This window comes from Eumetopias jubatus, unplaced genomic scaffold (assembly GCF_037043125.1).
Source record: "Eumetopias jubatus isolate StellerSeaLion01/CBP00866 unplaced genomic scaffold, mEumJub1_p1.0 scaffold_1, whole genome shotgun sequence".
NCBI classification, from domain to species: domain Eukaryota; kingdom Metazoa; phylum Chordata; class Mammalia; order Carnivora; family Otariidae; genus Eumetopias; species Eumetopias jubatus.
The window spans coordinates 123,017,310-123,037,474 of NW_028274807.1; positions in this window are offsets into that span (position 1 = coordinate 123,017,310).

Genomic DNA, 20,165 nt, shown 5'->3' on the forward strand with positions numbered 1-20,165 from the left:
ACCTCAGTGCAAAGAATCACTATCTATCCAGATTAAAAAAATGGCAGTCTTCCTTGACACACTTTTCCCTATCATCTCCCCAAAGCTAGTCACTTAACTAAGTCCTGGTGTATTTGCTTCCTGAATTCACTCAAATTCACTGCTCCTCTCATCTCTATCATTACCACTTGAGTCCAAGCTACCATCTTCTCTCACCTAAACTTCTGCAATTATCTCTCAATAGGTACTTTTTCAAATTTTAAATCTGATCAGATCATCAAGCCCAACATCCAGTCCCTCTTTCTTTAAAGCATTGTCATAGCTTCCCTTTGCTCTTGAGACATGAACAGGATGCCCACAAGTCCCTCATGGGGTGGCCCCTGCTGAAGCAAAAGGTCATGCACATTTAAAATTCTGATAATCATCATCAATCTCTCCAAAACTCAAGCAAGGTTACATTACCACCAATGGTACTTGAAAGTCTGAGAAAGAGATGCTGTTAAACTCCCCCACCTCTACCCCACCATCACCACTATCCTATACCAAAAAAAACTCCCAGGGACAAAATGTTGATTTAACCAGCACTACGTCTTTACATCCATAAAATAATATGACTTGAGGCAATTTCAAATTAATACAGAAAATGCTGCAGTAGCTTCAACTCTGCCAGCTATGTTACCACACAAAGGCTCAGTTGGGAGGTAATTACAAACCACAGAATCCCAGGCCTCCCACAGACCTGAAAGAGGGCAGGTCTGTTTGGCTACTGAACACTTCCAATTTCAGTATCTCTCGGGCAGCCAGCTGGAAGCTGCCATCTGGTTTGTGAAGGGAAGTCCCTCGATGGTTCTTTCTTCAATCTGGGAAAGTATTTGCTGTCAATTTCCTCTTTTTAACTGGTCACTGGATCAGTTTGAAGCCACACCTTCCCCACATTTTTTCCAGCTTAATTCTTAATTAATGCTTAGCAAATTGTGAGGCCTCTGATCTAAGAGTGAAGTCACATTCTGAACCCACACTTATACTGGATTTTGGTTCATCCCCAATCTACTTTGTTACAAAGCAATAGGTGATTCATGCAATCTACAACTGGTGCCTAAGTCCCTCCCCACTATAACTCTGTGTCTCCCTCTGAAAACCCAAACTAAAAGATGACCATGATTTAAGTTTTTGAGGGGACTCCATCCTTTGGGGAACTATCACAAACGGGATATTTTTACTAACAAACTGACCTGTTTCCTCTGTGATCTCTTTGTCTGGGGAAGCCATTGTCTCAGCTGATTTCTGTATTCCTTCCAGCCAAATAGTACAGAACTCTTCTTGGAGGAGCTCTGAAAGGGAACTTTGGCTTTAGAGCAACACAGGCCTGCCTTTCAATCATGACTCTCAGGTTTATTAGCTATGTGACCTTGAGCTTTAAGGTGATTTAAAGTCTCTGAATCTCATTTTACTCAGTTGAAAGTGATACTATTATTCATTCACTATATTATTCAAACTAAATAATATCATCTGTGAAAATCTTGATTTGGGCTCAATTGCGGGATCCAATAAAAGTTGTAGGATGTTTTTAGCTTTGACATTTTTTATGGCTGTTGTTAATTTGTGCTTTTTGTTTTCTGTTCTTAGCTATCACTATTCTTTACTGTATCTGGTGAATTGTCAGAACTAAACAAGTAAAAAGAGGACTTCCTACACTTTCTAGAAAAGAAAAGTATATTTGAAAAAAAATGCCTTATATTCCACTTCAAAATTTCAAAATAAGCAATCAACGTATATAACTAAAGATAACTAAACATAAATAAAGTATGTCAGGGCTTCAGGGTAAAGGGGGCAAAAAGAAACAAAACAATCTCCTTCTCTCATATCTGATGAACTAATCCAAAATTAGTAAATAATGATACCAGCAAAAAAATTCATCAACAACAATCCAAACATCTGCAAAACCTCAAAAGTGGTGACCAAGAAGTGAATCACATTTATGGTGTGGCTCTGTAAGTTCCTAACATTGGCCTCAGCAACCAGAAACCAAACTGGCAAAAAAAGGTGAGTCAACAAAATCTTGAGACTTCCTCCAACTTGCCTCCAGTCTGGAGAGAAGACAGGGGGCTGAGCCAAGTAAACATCATATTTAAAACTCTTGAGATAAAAGCCCCCTATCACTCACAAAAGAATCTTGGGGTCTCAGTAAGAAGTAGTAAAATAGCCTTCCAAGTGCCAAGCTGAATTGTGAGGATGGTCTGAAGCTTGTGGATATCCTCCCTAGAAAAGAGACACACCCTGACCAGGAGGTATAAACTCAGAACAGGGCCTTCAATAAAATCCCAGAAGACATCCCAGAGCCCAGGCCACACAGCAAAGCCAGCCTATACCTCCAAAAGACTTCTCCTTTTCCACCTCCCGCCCCAGCTCCTACCCTGTGCCCTCAGGGAAGTTGGAAAGTGAATAAAACTGCAATAGCTCAACCTTTAAACTGTAGTGAAGAAATACAGATTTCAGTTACAGAGGGAAAGGAGCTAAGAAAATTCATCTACACCCAAAGAAAATAGAAGGGTGAACAGAGCTTCCCACATTAACATGAACAAGATACCAAAAAAGGGGGGGACAGTTATGCAAATATACCACATCTAAAGGAATATAGCATGCTAATGACAAAGTACCTGTTTTAGAAGAAAATTTCATGCATCTGATTTGGGCTATAGAGAAACTTCATAAAAACATAAAAATCTATAATCAAGAATAGGAAGACAAAATTACAGAATGAGACCAAAAAAGAGATTACATAGCTAATGAAACAATGTAAAGACCAAAATCACATCATTAAAGAACTAATAGTCAAATTAGAAACATTAAAGAACAATCCAGGCCTTGCTAACAGAGGAATGACATGAGATAATAAATATATCTTGGGGGAAAAAATAGTTTTAAAAGCACTTAGAAGATAATAGATATGAAGGACAAAGGCCATCCAACATAGGAATTGTCCCTGAAGAAGAGCCCCAAAACAGAATAGAAATGTAGTTGGAGATATAACACAAGAAAAATTCCCTGCTATAAAGAAAGAACCAATACCATGTGCCAGAAAATTCCAGATGGGATTATCAACAAGACATCACCTTCTCGCACTACTGATATCCAAAGGCTATGAAAGAACTATGCAGGCATCCAGCACTCTCCAAAAAAAAATATAGATAGATAGATAGATGATAGATAGATAGATAGATCACCTATAAAGAGAGCAAATACAAAACATGTAAAAGTAACAAATATTCTCAACATGAAAGAACTTGGAGAATAAAGTATCTAAGAATCCATCTTGAAAAACCTAACTAATAATGAATCCAGTCAACCAAGAATAAATGGAGGAAACAGTACAAAATCCAGTACCCAAAGATAGTGGAACTATGCCCACAGCCTTATTAGAAAGAAACTGGGACAAACTCAGCCAGAACAACGTGAAGGCAACCAGCAGAAACTTTCAAGGATGCAAGAATGCAGAGAGCAAGTATCATTAGTTCATCTTGAAAAAACCTTGACAAGGAAATCCAGCTTACCAAAAATGAATCACAATTTTAAAAAATAATTCAGAAAAGCAGAAACTGGTATATGGACAGGTGGGGCAAAGGGGAGCAGCAAATTCATTTAGTTATAGATGTAAGACTAAACCATGATAATTATGGAATTAAAGAATTATAAATGTAGAATATAAATGCTTTATACTCTGACATTTTGTTTAAATAATGTCACTAAAAACTCCTAAGATGAGGGGAGTGGGAAATGAGGTGAGAAGAAGATTAAAAGTTTTAATTTCCTTATCTTTCATAGCAGAGAGTCAATCAATATGTCTAAAATTAAACATGGATCTTTAAAAGAAAAAATACCTCTAGCTTTCTTAATTTTTTTTTTTATAATCTTTCTTTGTAACCTTAGGGAGAACTTTTAGGATCTAATATCTCTGTGGTAAAAAAAACATTATCTGAAGTTCCATAATTCCTTTGGTTTCTCTTTGGTTTCTTTTTCTTCTGTTAAATTCAACAAAAATTCAATTTAATGCTTTTTTTCTTTTTCTAAAAATATAGAGTAAGATCCAATTTTTACAAAAGTATTCTGCATTTTTCATTCCATTTACACACATAAAGAGCTACCTGGAATGATATTCACCTGAAGTTACTAGGTTACCTCTTGACAGGATGAGGTGATATTTTTGTTCTTTTTTTTTTTTGCTTACATATTTTATATTTAACATATATTACCTAAGTAAGAACAACAAAGTCATTTAGTCTTACACACTTAAATACTAGATTACAAAATTAGTCTCAAAATCCTCCCATTTCTATATGCATGCCCTTTGCAATATGACTTTGAAGCTCCATCATTATGGGGCAGAATCTACTTCCATATCTCTGAATCTGAACTGCTCTTATGATTTGACTTGTGCTAATCCAGTAGAATATGGCAGAAATAACATATGACTTCTGAACATAGGCTTCAAAAAGCCTTGCAGCTTCTTCTCTCGCCTTATTAGATTACTTCCCTGAAACTGCCATATGAAGAAGCCTAAACCAACTTACTAAAGGAGGGGCCAAGCAACAGAGTTGAGGAGTCAAAGCCCCCTAGACTAGCCAGCTGACAACCAGCACCAGTATGTGTGAACGAGGACATCTTAGACCAGATATCCCCCAGTAGAGCTACCAGATGACTAAGGTGACTGAGTGACCCCAAATGAGGCCTGCAGAAAAGCTGCCCTGCTGAGCCCAACACAAATTGCTGCCCCCACCAAACTGTGAGAAAATAAAACAGCTATTGTTTTAAGCTGCTAATTTTGAGGTGGTTTGTTATGCATCAGTAGATAACTGATACATGTCACCACAGGTTCAGTGTGCTAAAACATGGTCAGACTTTCAATTTAAATGGAAGACTAAGCACATATATTTGTCTCCCCAAGTCCACTGAGCCAACATTAAAATAATACAAAAGGAATAAAATCATAAGAACAAATTCCAACTGGACAAGACTGAACCATATGCTCAGGGATAAACCAATCCCAGGCCAAGAGAATGAGAGCACAGTCCTTGGCTTGTAATATCATGATTTACCCCTAGGTCTGAAAGGGGATCAGCACAGGGCTTGGCAGATGCTAAATACCCAAAATACTAGAGGTCTTCCAGAAAGGAAATAATGAGGGTCACTCACATCTACCGACCAGTTAAATTATGAAAAACATATTCCACCAAAAATTTTTCTAAGCAATAGCTGAACCCTGAGAAGTGAGATCTACTTTACATAGAATCAAATATCAAATCCATATCTATAGGGGTAGAAGTGGAAAAGGGGCCAAGAAAAGAGACATATGTAGAATAATCATAAAAACAGAAGACACTAACAGCAGTGTATTCATTCAACCACAAGTATTTATTGAGTGACTACTATGTGCTAGACACTCTAAATACACAGAAACCAAAGGAAACACTGCAAGAAAAAGTGCTAAGGTCGTCAAATGCTGTAAAGAAGTCAAAGAGAGTGAGGTCTGACAAAGGGCCAGCAGCTACAATGAAGGATGGGAGTCCTTGATTACTCTGGAGAGTACAATTTTAGTAGAGACCTAAAGGTGAATGAAGATAGTGAAAGTTATGGGGAGAAAGTGAATACAGAGGTTACAAGACTATGTATTTAGAAACTTGGGGGGTGATAAAAAGGTAAGGAATAGGATAGCAATCACAGGGAGCAGCTGAATCAAGTAAAGGCTTTATTAAGGTAGCAGATTTGTTGAAGACAGAGAACTTGAGTTTGAATAGAGGGAAAGACAAGCAGATGTATATAAAGACTTTGATGTCCTTAGGTGAAATGGAGAGAAAACAGGGCCATCTCATTAGAATGGTCCAGATCTCTCAGCAAAGAAGGAATGATCCATTTCAGAAGATAGATCCCTCTGTGTGACCAATTCAGAGAATCTGAAGCCTAGAGGGTGGCTCTTGGATGTTTTCCACCTTCCTCACCCCAGTAGATAGAAAACCTGGCCCAGAATAACAGCTAGTGTTGTGCAATCAGAGGTATTGCCTATCCCAATCCCCAACTAGGAAACATCTAAAATGATTCCAGGGATCTTCAACTCCTGGTATGCATGCCCTTGCCTAATGCCCTCCTCTTGAGTGTGGGCTAGCCAACTGAGTCACTCCTTATGAACAAAATATGACAAAAGTGATGAGATGTCACCTCCAAGATTACGTTAAAAAAAGACTTTCTGTTATGCTTGTCCTCTTACTCCAAAGAAGCCAGATATGATGTTCTTATCTGTCCTAAGGGAAGGACCACGTGTGAAGAGAAGAAGGGAAGGTTCCAGGCAACAGTGAGCAAAGAACTGAGGTCACTCAGCCCAACAACCCATGAGGAACTTAATCCTGCCAAAAGTCTTGTGTACAAACTTAGAAGTGAATCCTTCCCCAGTCTGGCCTTGATATTACTTCAGTCTTAGTCCACACTAACTGCAGCCTGGTAAGAAACCCTGAACTCTGGAAAATCACATGTGGATGACTTATGTAAACTGTGAGACAGTAAGTATTTCTTATGTTACTAAATTTGGGATAATTTGTAACATATGGATAGATAACAAATTACACCTGATATCACAGTTCTAACAAGATCTAACAAAGCATCTCAACAAAGGGTTTCACTGGATCCCCTGATGATAGCCCCTAGTATTACAGATAATCTCCAAAATACCATTTTTCCCTCTTAAGAATATAATAGAGATAGTTTCTAAGACTAGAAATATACTTTACTTAAGCTCTGTCATTTTCCATGTTTCTAAATTCTCAGAACCACCTTACTCATCATCCAAAAACTCGTTCCTTCCACAGGGAAAGTGCCTCTCATGTGAGGTCTCCTCCTATTTCCCCATCTCCATACTCCTGCCCCACTCGAATACTGATGCCCCAGCTCCCAAAGCCCCTTATTTCTTTCATACTCTCCAATGCCAGGTATCTATTACTGTATAACAAACCACCCCAGAACTTAATGGCATAAAATACCATTAATGGATTTTTTTTCACAATCCTGTGCCTTGCTGGTCTCACCTGGACTAACTCACGCAGCTAGAGGGTCTGCTTGATGCTCAACTCAGCTGAGGCAGTGAGGACAGCTGGGATTTCTGGGCTGCTCTCTTAACATGTGTCTTAGCCTCAAGGAGACCATACCAAGCAGGACTTACATACAAGGTGGAGGCAGCACTCCGGGAAGGTAAGCCTTCATGCACAAGCATTTTATCAAGCTTCTGCTTGCTTTATGGATGTCCCATTGGCCAAAGCAAGTCACATGACCAAGGCCAGCCTAAACGTGGAGGGGAACTACAGGAGCATGGGTAGTGGCTGTGGGTGCCGGGATGCAAGTTATTCACTGAAGGGGAATTTGGAGGAGCAAATTACCCCAATCTCTTAACTCAGTCCCAACCAGCATTCCTAGATTAATCTTCCCCAAACACCTGTTCCATTATTCCACACCCTTGCTCAATCCTCTCTTGGATTCAGTGAGGCATTGAACAACTTCTCTCAAACCCACCCTGTGGATAAAATGTGGAATAAATGTTACATTTAGGGAAGAAGCAGTCCTGCTGTGTGTGTTATATACTATTCATTGATCACATCTGAGAATTACAATCAACCAGGCAACCAGAGGATGGGAGATGGGAAGGGATCTCAAAACCAACTCTTGTCTGAGTGTACAAACTGTCCTTTATGTCTTTATTCCTAGTCCCAGTCTATAGTGTGTTAGGCCTATAAATACTTGATGTATGGTTGGATGGATGGATGGATGGATGGGTGGATGGATGGATGGATGAGTTAAAGTGGGAGCATTGAATGAAGGACTCTTAGAGCAGTGGTTCTCAAATTTAAGCATTAATCAGAAGCACCTGGAGGACTTGTTAAACCACAGATTTCAGAGACCCATGCCCTAACTGGGGGAAGGAAGGCTGAGAATTTGCATTTCTAGCAAGTTTCCAGGTGATGCTAACATTGCAAATCGTGGGCCACACTTTCAGAACCCCTGGCCCAGAGAAGAGATTAAGGGAAGACATACTATCATTCACATATCTGAACACCTGCTGTGGCCCAGAGAAAGCTGATTTGTTCTGCATGGCTCCAGGATTTGGAAAGTTACCTGGGGGTAGATTTCGATTCAACATTAAAACATGTTTTCTAATAACTAGGGTTAACAATGTAAAACAATGGAATGGTTCTCCCCACCCTCTCCTGCCTCTTTTTCTGCCTTCCCTTAACTTCCCTCCTACTACCATACTCCTGTTTCAGTAACAAGTTTACAGCCCTAGCTGAGAGTGAGGATCTCACATTTCCACAATCAGAAATGTCCCTCTCCCAGGAACCAAATGTCAGCAATTTTCTGAATACAATCTTATGAGGGGAGAGAAAGAACCAGGCTCTAAAATATCCATTTGTCTCATTTTGTGCTGTAATATTATGATGAGTTTTGGCTCAGGTAAGCAAAGCAATCTACATTTGGCCATTTCTGTATGTTTATCCCATGCAGCTAATTTCTAACAAAAAATCAAATCCCATTTTAACATGACACCATTTTGTTTCCCTGTGGAATTATACGAACATTTGTAACAATTTGCTTTTTGAACAGTGCCACACAGGAAATGCTGATAACACAATTTCTTAACACACACCAAGTACACAGGTTACACAAAAGCTGATTCTATTTTAGCTTTTTTGAGAGGCTGTTTAAAAGTTAAGTTCCCCTTAATGAAACAGCAAGAAAAGGGGCTTTGCTTTTCTTCTCTCAGCATCCCGGCTTTCCTTTCTTTGTGAGCTTATGATGTTTTCCTTCTTCCTTGTGTTATCTCTGTTTCCTGCTCATCTCAACTTGATGACATGTTGCTGAGACAACTAAGTCGCTAACCTTCTTAACTTGGCTTTTGTTATGTGCTTGAGTGTGTTTAGGAGGGATATTTTCATTTCTCTTAGAACACTCTGTGTCTGCTCTGAGGAGGGCTGTTAGACCTGAAGGCGGAGAACAAGGGAGTCTTTTTAAGCGCTTGCTATTCAAATCGCCTTTTTACTTCCTTTAAGCCCATCATTTGTACAGGGTAGGGCACTGGTGGAAGCTTCCCTTGCTGCCTATGGTCAGGATTAATTTACTCAGTGATGTCCTGTGCATTCCAGCCCAGACTCCTTTAGGGGAAGGGAAGGTCTGAAGGCAAGAAGCACACAAAGTGGCCATCACCCCAGTTCCTTTATTTTCTTGTTCATCCCTTTGCCAAAAGTGGGGAAGCAGCTTAACTTTAAAATAATTACTCTGCAGTGCCATTATCTATTTGCTTATCAGATAAAATAAGAATGGATATAAACAAAACCCTGATTGGCCTACCTCCACACTGAGCTGTCTGTAATACTAAAATAACCCTTTGTTTATTTGCCTGGGCTCCCTCCCTCCCCCACACCACCCTTGGCTGCTCTCCTTGAGGTCTAACCTCTGTCTTTTCTACCTTTGCCCCCCCCCAGTTAATCTTCCCGCTCACATAGTGAGTGCCTAACAGAGAGCTCCTCCTGCTGCAGAAGTAAATGGATAGGAACAGCAGATCCTAGAAAGTCATTTCTTAAGACACAATTACTGAAAGGTAGTTTTCAAAGCTCAAGTTTAATTCTGTTGATACAAACACCTCACCATATTTAAATTGAGATGGAGAAAGAATATTAAGAACAATGTTTAACCCACCTTCAAAATATCTTGTCTAAATCACTTTTCAAGCAGATTGTGACTTTGTTTATTCATTTATTTATTTTACAATTGTAATTTCAGGTGTCACCTCCATAGATGTCGCCAGATTTCCAATCTCTGGAGTTTCCTTTCCCACATCCAGATGTCTAGTGACTTCTGCGACAATGCTCACAGCCACCTCTGGCTCCTCCTCCTGCTGAATTCTCAAGGTCTGTCTATCTCTCTATTGTCAATGGTAGGTCTCTTAACTAAGCTTCCAGTTGATTTAAAGGTGGAGCATAGGCCCTTTATCTTTGCTTCCCCAAGTCAAGCACCAAGATGGGTATATACAGGAGACTTAAAGAAGTTCAGGCTTGGGCTCAGCTAGGTCGCAACATATACAACAAATACTTTCCACTCCTTTGCTTCCCAGGAACAATTACCTGACCCACCCTGGAACACTGAGGTAGTTCCAGCCCTCTGTATGCACTCAGGGAAGGGCTGGAGAGAGAGGCAGATTGTCTTTTGAGCAGCTAAAGAAGATCTTGAAGTTCCTACAAAGAGCTGAGCTTTCTGGGAAGGAAAAGGAATTGTGATTTCCAAGATCTAGAACTTAGAACACTTCCACACTATCTGTGAAATAAATTCAAGAATGGGGTAGAATGCAATACTGACATAAGAGCCATTTTCCTGCCTGACAATAAAAAAAAATTTTTTAATAAAAATAAAATACCTTTCTGGTCTTGGGGAAAAGAGCCTGAAAGAAGAAGGGACCCCAAAAGAAAAAGGGACCAGTGCCACACTTTCCAGAGCAGAGCCTGGGAGAGACTGCCAGCCTCATAGAGAGGTTCTGCATTTGAAAGGCCTTAATATGACCAGGGGAGCCACATTACAAGGTAGGAACATGGCTGCAGGGACCTCCTTAGAGGGAGGAATACAAGCCTCAATGAAGCAAGAGCTTGAGTTTACAGGCACTCCAAAATGTGCCCACTCCAATTACAATCAACCAATCAATTGATAACCTTTTCATTGAGATAAGATTTATATAGCATAAATTCACCGTGTTAACCATTTTCATCAGATATTGTTGGCTACCTCCCTCCCAGATCCTTATATGGTCCCAGAGAAACTGAGATTCTTGGACACTAGGCACAAAAACACTGAGAGTAGTTTCTATGTACCAGTGTTCACTGCCCTAGTGAGAGCTACTGTATTTCTCCAGGAGCCTTCTCCAAATATCCAGGATGATAAAGCTTTAGCTTCTCCTTTGACATCACACAAGAACACACATCTCTGGCCTGACTCAGTCAACCCTTCTATTCACTAGATTAGTCAGTTTTGCTACATCATGCTTCAGTAACAGCCTCTAAATTCAGCAGCTCCTCAAGAAAGGTTCTTTCAACATGTGAGAAATTTCAGTTGATGGTCGTGATAGTTGGAACTTAATCAGAAAATATGTGAAAAACATAGTACTATCTACCTTGTCACTTTATTCTTCCCTATAGGTAAGTTTATTTCAATACTAGATTTTAAGTTGTTTGAAGGCAGGGATTCGAATGTGCCTATTCCTCATGTTTCCCTCACTTTACCTGGAGTGTGCTTAATTAAATATCTGTTGAATGAACCAACGAATAAACGAATCTATTGGAGAACAGTGAACAGGTATGTGAGTTAATAGGCATGAGACTTTACATTAAGCTTTCTTGTTAAATGGCAATTAAATGCATTGACATTCATTATAGCCTGAATATATTGAGAATCTAATTGCTCACATGTTGCCCATGCAATCTCTAGTTATTTCAATGACAACTTGATGTCTTTCTGACATACTTATTGTACCTGGATCAATGGCTATTTAACTGCTAATTGATCTTTTATTAACATATAATAACTCTTATTACATCTAAATTAAAGTCTTAATTGAGACACTTTATCTGCAGTGTTTCAACATACAATCCTCGTAACATAATGGATAATCGACAGAAAAGCTAGTAACATATTATCTGTCACCTTTCTCATTGACCTCAGAACAGATTTTCAGCTTGAAGATTTTTTCACTTCATTAAGAACACTGAGTGGCAACTATACCCAGGAATGCATCAACAACATCAAATTTCTCAGTTTTCACACACAGAACTAGTTCCCCAGCCTCTGCTTTCTTCCTCACCCCTCAAATGAGGCCACTTGGCCACCAATAGCAATCAATGCACACTATTCCTTTAAACACAAGTAGGGCCAGCACACAACCAAAGAGGCTGCAGTAAGTCACATATGACACGCTCCCCTGCTCCCAAACTACCCTTTCCGTCACCCCCAAACTGACCTGCTCTTCTTACCATGTGACTCTGCCCAGTCAAAGGGATAGTCCTGCCCCTTGGTCTGCCACTTGAGCAACAGCTAACCTTGCTGAATCAGCCCAATTTCCTCCTCTTACTTACCCTGTCTAATCCCTGCAGTAATGTTCCTAAATTCTACTGCCCCACCAGGGCTCAGGCAGCTAGCCCTGATGAGATACATTATCTGAAGCCAATCCTGACCTCAGCTGTCAGTTCGCACTTGTGCTGATCTGTACCCAACCTTGAGTCCTAGTTCTCTTAACTAGGTTTCTGGATGATCACCCTGTCCATGGAGTATGGTTTTAGTATCTTATCTATTTCCCATTCCCTGAATAATGCCGGCCCTCTTCTGGTGTCTAGGACTTCACTAGCTGCAGTCACATTTCTCTGGTGGTCACAACATACCTACATTTTTAAGGGCCATTTGTTTCTGGATTCCCCACTGTTGTGGATACCAGATAGGTTACACAGCATCCTCTCCCCACATCATCCCCAACAAAAGCCCCTCTCTCACATAGCCCATAATGCTCAGGGGAAGCAATGGCTCCCCCAACTCCAGTAATGAACCTGAGCATCCAAAGGAAACCTCATCCTCCTTGCTAGTAACTGGTTCAAGAAGGAGCCAGTGAGGATCGACTTGCTAGAATCTTCTAGAAAAGTGCTTCCTTGTTTCTCTGGGAGACCATCCCAAAGGGACACTCTCACACTTCCTCTGGACATTATCATATGCATACATGATGCCATACACCTGTCTCAGGATAATGCTGGCATGCAGGAGAAGCAGAATGAAGAAAAAACATAGAAATGCAACCTAAACCACTGGATAAATCAACCCTGAAGCCAGCCCTGCCTGTGGGGTTCCAGTTATATAACTGAATAAATTTCCTTTCTGTTTATGTCCATTGCACTGGAGTTTTCTCCAAATCTTTTAATTAAGGTATGTACCTTTTTTTTAGACATAATGCTATTGCACACTTTATAGACTACAATATAGTGTACACATAATGTTCATATCTGCTGGGAAACAAAAAAATTAATTTCACCTGTTTTATTGTGATATTCATTTTATTGTGGTGGTCTGGGTCAAGACCCACAATATCCCTGAGCTATGCCTGTACTGTAATAAAAGCTTTATGAGCCTCTCTCTCTCTCAAAATATCTCTGTACTGCACTCACCCTTCTACTTGTGATGATGTGAGATGACAAAATGCCCACGTGATGAGACAAAGTGAGGGGAATGTGATGTCAGAAGGAGGACCATCAGCTTCCAGACCATGGTTGACCATGGGTAACTGAAACCACAGAAAGTGAAAACGCAGATCAAGGGATACTGTAGCGATTATTTGCTTTTCTTTTTAGTCCATTATATTTTCTATCCATAGTAGGAACAGGTGTCATTATGGGTTAAATTTAATTATGAAACAAACTAAGTGTCTTAGTTGTCACAGTATCCTCATCTGTGCTGTTATCCTATCTTTCAGTGCCCACTCCCCCATTCCTCCACCCATTTCCTAGCCCTACACTACTTTTTTTGCCACTCCCAGTGCCAGAAACAGTCCCTGACCCTGTTATCCATGGCATATTGTGTTTGCATGACATTCTCCCAACAAGTCTGCTCACTTCTCTCATAAAGAATATGAATTTTTATTTTTATTAAGGTGCTGTTCTTTCAACTAGTTGAGTGACCAGGTGTACCCTCCTATTTAAACATTTAAAAATCACTAGTCGTAGAGCCATTCATTTCCCAACTCCCTCTCCTGCACCCCTCCTCAGAGTCATGACCACAGGCAGACACATCCTCTATGCCAGGGCAGCTCCCACTTACTTTAAACAGCCAACCAGTTCACATGGTGCCCCACTTGCCTACCACAAAATCCTCATAACAATGAGTTGTACAACATTTTCATTCTCATGTCCAACTCCTCTCACTCAACTATGAGCTCCTCATGAACAGAGACCATGGATTATTTCTCTGTATGCCCAGAGACCACCACAGTGTCTAGCAGGTAAGAGCTCCTAATAATTAAATGAATGGATGGGTAGATGGACTTTTGCATAAAAATGGAATAGTTGTAAGGAAAGCATATATTTTCTAATTCACTAATTACTATCTTTATTTGGCAACATGATCCAGATATAGAATAAGATTTCTTATTCTTATATCATTTGTTATCTTGGTATAATTTACATACCAAAAATGCACAGGTTTTAAGTTTACAGTTCAATGAATATTGATAAACAGATCAATGGAACAGGATAAAATGTCCAGAAATAGGCCCACATACACGGGCAATTAATTTTTGACAAAGATGCCAAAGTACTTCAACAGGGAAAGAAAGTCTTTTCAACAAATGATGTTGGAACAATTGAATATATGGGAGAAAAAAATGAACCAACTCCCACCTCACACCGTACATAAAATTAGAGATGAGTAACAGCTCTAAAAGTAAAAGTTTATAAAAGTTAAAAAAAGGAAACAAATCTTCATAACCTTGGGCAAGATACAAAATGCCTTTGTTATAAAAGAAAAAATAAATTGTTCCTCACCAAAATTTGTTAATTCACTCATCAAAGATACTATTAAGAAAATCAAAAAGGAGAGATGATTTTTAAAACTTCAAAAATACGCTGTTTTTTTTTCTACAGGTACTTTTTCTCAGTAAATTTCAACTTTCACCCTCAGACCCAATAACCTTCCATTCTAACTCCATCTGTAAATTATAAATCCAAGCCCCCATATCTTCCAGTCTCTCTCAAGACCCTTTTGGCTAAGGGCAACCATTTTCTCCTTCCTTTGACTTTGGAGATTAGAAGATGAAAGTAGAGTAGAAAGATAATTTCTGCCATTCTCTCTGACTTCTTAAAATCCATGTTTGTCTTTCTTCCAGTCAGGTAAAAGGTAATACTTGGCAATTGTAGTTTTGCACTGCTACCTCCTCTAACTCATTGGACTGTTTCACCTCCTTTGCAGATTCCTATATGAAAACAGAATGATTCATACAGACACCTCAAAATCATTTTTAACTAACTATGCTCATAAAATCTCTACATCTTAAGGGATATGGATGCTTCCTTTTGAATATTTAGTTTGAAAAATTCTGAGCATAAAAGAATTGCTTTAAGCCAGAATCTTAAAACACGTATCTTTAATATGGATGAAATTGAATGTTTTGGTTTTAAAAGTTGTGAGGATCAAAATAGATATCACATGTGAAAATGAGTTGTAAATTGCAATGCATGAGAAACATATATGGCATTTCAGACTTCAATTTCTGAAACATGGCACAGTAGCTACTCGAAGTTCTCTCATTCTAAAATACAACTAGATCCTGGATAAACTATAGCAAATACACTTTTTAGTTCATTACTAGACTCTGTAGAAACATAAAGAAACCTCAATGAGAAGGAAAAAAGACAGCAAGTTGAACCTAGTGCTGGAAACTTGGGCAGTAAGTAAATACAGAAGGATTTCCCTGACTGAAAATGTTCACATTACTAACTTCATATCTGCTCCTGGAAAACTGAGCCTTGGCCCTCATTGAAGTGCTGAACCTGTATTCCAGCATTAACCCAGGACACTCAAAGGGAGTTAAACTATTTTCAGTTTGGTAATTCTCCCTGGCTCCCAGCAGATACAAAGAAAAAAAATACTTTATGAAAATGACACGTCCGTATATTGGGTCCTCAGAAGGCTTACAGATTAGAGACAACAAAATATAAGCTCACAATAAAAAATTTCAAAATTCACACAAAGAAACAAGAACATATAAGTAAGAATCAGCAGAAACCCAAAAACATAGTTGTTACCCCAAGTACTTCAAATGTTCTCAAAAGTAGAATTTGCAATAACTCTTTTTTTATTTATTTTTTATTGTTATGTTAATCACCATACATTACATCATTGATTCTTGATGTAGTGTTCCATGATTCATTATTTGTGCATAATACCCAGTGCTCCATGCAGAACGTGCCCTCCTTAATACCCATCACCAGGTTAACCCATCCCCCCACCCCCCTCCCCTCTAGAACCCTCAGTTTCTTTTTCAGAGTCCATCGTCTCTTATGGTTCATCTCCCCCTCCGACTTACTCCCATTCATTCTTCCCCTCCTGCTATCTTCTTCTTTTTCTTTTTTCTTAACATATCTTGAATTATTTGTTTCAGAGGTACAGATCTGTGATTCAACAGTCTTGCACAATTCACAGCGCTCACCATAGCACATACCCTCACCACTGTCTATCACCCAGGCACCCCATCCCTCCCACCACCCACCTCTTCAGCAAACCTCAGTTTGTTTCCTGAGATTAAGAATTCCTCATATCAGTGAGGTCATATGATACATGTCTTTCTCTGATTGACTTATTTCACTCAGCATAACACCCTCCAGATCCATCCACGTCATTGCAAATGGCAAGATCTCATTCCTTTTGATGGCTGCATAATATTCCATTGTGTGTGTGTGTGTGTGTGTGTGTGTGTGTGTGTGTGTGTGTGTATCTCACATCTTCTTTATCCTTTCATCTGTCAATGGACATCTTGGCTCTTTCCACAGTTTGGCTATTGTGGACATTGCTGCTATAAACATTGGGGTGCACGTACCCCTTCGGATCCCTACATTTGTATCTTTGGGGTAAATACCCAATAGTGCAATTGCTGGATCGTATGGTAGCTCTATTCTCAACTGTTTGAGGAACCTCCATACTGTTTTCCAGAGTGGCTACACCAGCTTGCATTCACACCAACAGTGTAGGAGGGTTCCCCTTTCTCCACACCCCCGTCAGCATCTGTCATCTCCTGACTTGTTAATTTTAGCCATTCTGACTGGTGTGAGGTGGTATCTCATTGAGGTTTTGATTTGGATTTCCCTGACGCCAAGCGATGTTGAGCACTTTTTCATGTGTCTGTTGGCCATTTGGATGTCTTCTTTGGAAAAATGTCTGTTCATGTCTTCTGCCCATTGCTTGATTGGATTATTTGTTCTTTGGGTGTTGAGTTTGAGAAGTTCTTTATAGATTTTGGATACTAGCCCTTTATCTGATATGTCATTTGCAAATATTTTCTCCCATTCTGTCGGTTGTCTTTTGGTTTTGTGGACTGTTTCTTTTGCTGTGCAAAAGCTTTTTATCTTGATGAAATCCCAATAGTTCATTTTTGCCCTTGCTGCCCTTGCTTTTCGCGATGTTTCTAGGAAGAAGTTGCTGCGGCTGAGGTTGAAGAGGTTGCTACCTGTGTTCTCCTTTAGGATTTTGAAGGACTCCTGTCTCACGTTTAGGTCTTTCAACCATTTGGAGTCTATTTTTGTGTGTGGTGTAAGGAAATGGTCCAGTTTCATTCTTCTGCATGTGGCTGTCCAATTTTCCCAACACCATTTGTTGAAGAGACTGTCTTTTTGCCATTGGACATTCTTTCCTGCTTTGTCAAAGATGAGTTGACCATAGAGTTGAGGGTCCATTTCTGGGCTCTCCCTTCTGTTCCATTGATCTATGTGTCTGTTTTTGTGCCAGTACCATACTGTCTTGATGATGACAGCTTTGTAATAGAGCTGGAAGTCTGGAATTGTGATGCTGCCAGCTTTGCTTTTCTTTTTCAATATTCCTCCGGCTATTCGGGGTCTCTTCTGGTTCCATACAAATTTTAGGATTATTTGTTCCATTTCTTTGAAAAAAGTGGATGGTATTTTGATGGGGATTGCATTGAATGTGTAGATTGCTGTAGGGAGCATTGACATCTTCACAATGTTGGTTCTTCCAATCCATGAGCATGGAACGTTTTTCCATTTCTTTTTGTCTTCTTCAATTTCTTTCATGAGTATTTTATAGTTTTCTGAGTACAGATCATTTGCCTCTTTGGTTAAATTTATTCCTAGGTATCTTATGGTTTTGGGTGCAATTGTAAATGGGATCGACTCCTTGATTTGTCTCTCTTCTGTCTTGTTGTTGGTGTATAGGAATGCCACTGATTTCTGTGCATTGATTTTATATCCTGCTACTTTACTGAATTCCTGTATGAGTTCTAGCAGTTTTGGGGTGGAGTCTTTTGGGTTTTCCACATACAGTATCCTATCATCTGCAAAGAGTGAGAGTTTGACTTCCTCTTTGCCAATTTGGATGCCTTTGATTTCTTTTTGTTGTCTGATTGCTGTGGCTAGGACTTCTAATACTATGTTGAATAGCAGTGGTGATAGTGGACATCCCTGCCGCGTTCCTGACCTTAGGGGAAAAGCTCTCAGCTTTTCCTCATTGAGAATGATATTGGCTGTAGGTTTTTCATAGATGGCTTTTATGATATTGAGGTATGTACCTTCTATCCCTATACTCTGAAGAGTTTTGATCAAGAAAGGATGCTGTACTTTGTCAAATGCTTTTTCTGCATCTATTGAGACGATCATATGATTCTTGTTCTTTCTTTTGTTAATGTATTTATCACGTTGATTGATTTGTGGATGTTGAACCAGCCTTGCAGCCCAGGGATAAATTCCACTTGGTCATGGTGAATAATCCTTTTAATGTACTGTTGGACCCTATTGGCTAGTATTTTGGTGAGAATTTTTGCATCCAGGTTCATCAAGGATATTGGTCTGTAGTTCTCCTTTTTGATGGGGTCTTTGTCTGGTTTGGGGATCAAGGTAATGGTGGCCTCATAAAATGAATTTGGAAGTTTTCCTTCCATTTCTATTTTTTGCAACAGTTTCAGGAGAATAGGTATTAATTCTTCTTGAATTGTCTGATAGAATTCCCCTGGGAAGCCATCTGGCCCCGGGCTTTTGTTTGTTGGGAGATTTTTGATGACTGCTTCAATTTCCTTAGTGGTTATAGGTCTGTTCAGGTTTTCTATTTCTTCCTGGTTCAATTTTGGTAGTTGATACATCTCTAGGAATGCACCCATTTCTTCCAGGTTATCTAATTTGCTGGCATAGAGTTGCTCATAATATGTTCTTAGAATTGTTTATATTTCTTTGGTGTTGGTTGTGATCTCTCCTCTTTCATTCATGAAATGGTTGATTTGGGTCATTTCTCTTTTCTTTTTGATAAGTCTGGCCAGGGGTTTATCAATCTTGTTAATTCTTTCAAAGAACAAGCCCCTAGTTTCGTTGATCTGTTCTACTGTTCTTTTGGTTTCTATTTCATTGATTTCTGCTCTGATCTTTATTATTTCTCTTCTGCTGCTGGGTTTAGGCTTTATTTGCTGTTCTTTCTCCAGCTCCGATAGGTGTAGGGTTAGGTTGTGTATTTGAGACCTTTCTTGTTTCTTGAGAAAGGCTTGTATTGCTATATACTTTCCTCTCAGGACTGCCTTTGCTGTATCCCAAAGATTTTGAACAGTTGTGTTTTCATTTTCATTGGTTTCCATGAATTTTTTTAATTCTTCTTTAATTTCCTGGTTGACCCATTCATTCCTTAGTAGGATGCTCTTTAGCTTCCATGTATTTGAGTTCTTTCTGACTTTCCTCTTGTGATTGAGTTCTAGTTTCAAAGCATTGTGGTCTGAAAATATGCAGGGAATAATCCCAGTCTTTTGGTACCGGTTGAGACCTGATTTGTGACCTAGGATGTGATCAATTCTGGAGAATGTTCAATGGGCACTAGAGAAGAATGTGTATTCCGTTGCTTTGGGATGGAATGTTCTGAATATGTCTGTGAAGTCCATTTGGTCCAGTGTGTCATTTAAAGTCTTTATTTCCTTATTGATCTTTTGCTTACATGATCTGTCCATTTCAGTCAGAGGGGTATTAAAGTCCCCCACTATTATTGTATTGCTGTCAATGTGTTTCTTCGCTTTTGTTATTAATTGCCTTATAGAATTGGCTGCTCCCATGTTCAGGGCATAGATATTTACAATTGTTAGATCTTCTTGTTGGATAGACCCTTTAAGTAGGATATAGTGTCCTTCCTCATTTCTTATTACAGTTTGGTTTAAAATCTAATTTGTCTGATATAAGGATTGCCACCCCAGCTTTCTTTTGGTGTTCATTAGCATGGTAGATGGTTTTCCACCCCCTCACTTTCAATCTGGGGGTGTCTTTGGGTTTAAATGAGTCTCTTGCAGACAGCATATGGATGGGTCTTGTTTTTTAATCCAATCTGATAGCCTGTGTCTTTTGATTGGGGCATTTAGCCCATTTACATTCAGGGTAACTATT